This window comes from Triticum dicoccoides, chromosome 3B (assembly GCF_002162155.2).
Source record: "Triticum dicoccoides isolate Atlit2015 ecotype Zavitan chromosome 3B, WEW_v2.0, whole genome shotgun sequence".
NCBI classification, from domain to species: domain Eukaryota; kingdom Viridiplantae; phylum Streptophyta; class Magnoliopsida; order Poales; family Poaceae; genus Triticum; species Triticum dicoccoides.
In genome coordinates this window covers 53,471,182-53,472,852 of record NC_041385.1, presented here as the reverse complement: position 1 = coordinate 53,472,852, position 1,671 = coordinate 53,471,182, and positions in this window count along the sequence as shown.

Sequence of the window (1,671 nt, the reverse complement as noted above, 5' to 3'; positions counted from 1 at the left end):
GTGAGAAGGTCGTAGACGTTTATGACCAAAATACGTCTACTGTGGTGTTTTGGTCACTAGCAGCCTCCCCAGGCCACGTAGGCATCCAGCGTGGCAAGCTGATGTGGCACAAGATTTAGCCCGATCCGATTAGGTGTTTTACATGGGCCGAGCCCATTAATTCAGCCTTTTATTATTTTTTTCCTTGTTATTCTGGTCCACTTCATGGGCCAAGCCCAATGTTGTAGCTTTTTTATTGTTGGCCCGTGGCCTTTTATTATTTATTTCTTTTCTATTTTCAGCCATTATATATTCAAGCTAGTCCCACTAGTCAGATGGGTCCCACTTGTCATGATCATCTCTCAAATTGGTCCCACATATCATAAATGTACAAATTTGACATATTATTTTCATAAGTGGACCCATTGGTCAAGTTTCCATTTCACAAGTTTTCAGATCACATACATAATCAAAAAGAACACATAAATTTCATCAAATATACCACTAAATAAATCTAATACAATCTTTACAACACATATATGCTACAATATGCTACTGTTCACTAAGTAGAACTTGATGGCTTCACACTTCACAGCTTCACACTTGCTTCACACTTCACACTTGAGCATCTGTAAAAGAGGAACAACCACAAATTTAAATCTCAATTGCAGTATAGGCCATATGCAGAAGCGGTTCAAAGTTGAATCAACATCAATTAAACACACGCGCACAGAAACATCGGAGTTAAAATGTAGTATAGGACCAGGACAAGGAAACTCATGTTATCAAATCAACACACAGCTTGTAGCAAAACGACAACAGAATACATTATAACGAGAGCATCATGCTGGAAAGAAATAGCACAGAAACATGTGGATATCTCATGTGAGCATCATGTTGTGGTTTTATTAAACAATGATACAGCAACAGAATACAATATCTTCAATGCAAATTATGGTACTTGTAGCAAAACAGTTTGAAACAACAACTACACAATACATTATAATGAGAGTAAGCTTGAATCAAACATTGACAGATTGCTGCTAGTGCATACTACTATGATTCACACTAGAGCAAATTTTCAGAAGAACAAATAATGAAAACTGTGCAAATGCTCAAGAACTGGTACTTGCTGTACCAGGAATAGGTACTTGCATACTGAAGTTTTCAGAAGAACATATAACTGAAGCGATTATTCATGAACATGCGTATTAAAGAAACAAGAACATAAAATTTTCAGTAGCACTTGTCATTGGAATTCAGAAGCATTTATCACACAAATTCAGAACTGGAGGTAAGTGATGAGGCAGCAACGGAATAATGACCTCCTGCCAGCTCTCAAGTGGAAGATGATCCATAGACAAGCAAAGTGCAAAGATTCTGGAAGAACAAAAAATCAGTATAATTAATTAGATTTTGCTGCTAAGTGCCAAGTCTCAAGGAGGCCACCACACGGGAGCAGTCCTGAGAAGGAACAAAAAAATTATCAGTAACATGGTTTGGTTTACTATGCCAACCAAGTATCTCATATAACTGAGTATACTTCTATGGAAACTAAGCTCTTGTTTGACAAGTCCCAGCACTTGCTATGCTAGAAAATCAAGGAATTTGTGCAAACGCCACATAGCGCTGTTGCAACTTCTTACTACCATATTTAAAATCCAATGAGTTATTAATCAAAACTAAACCATT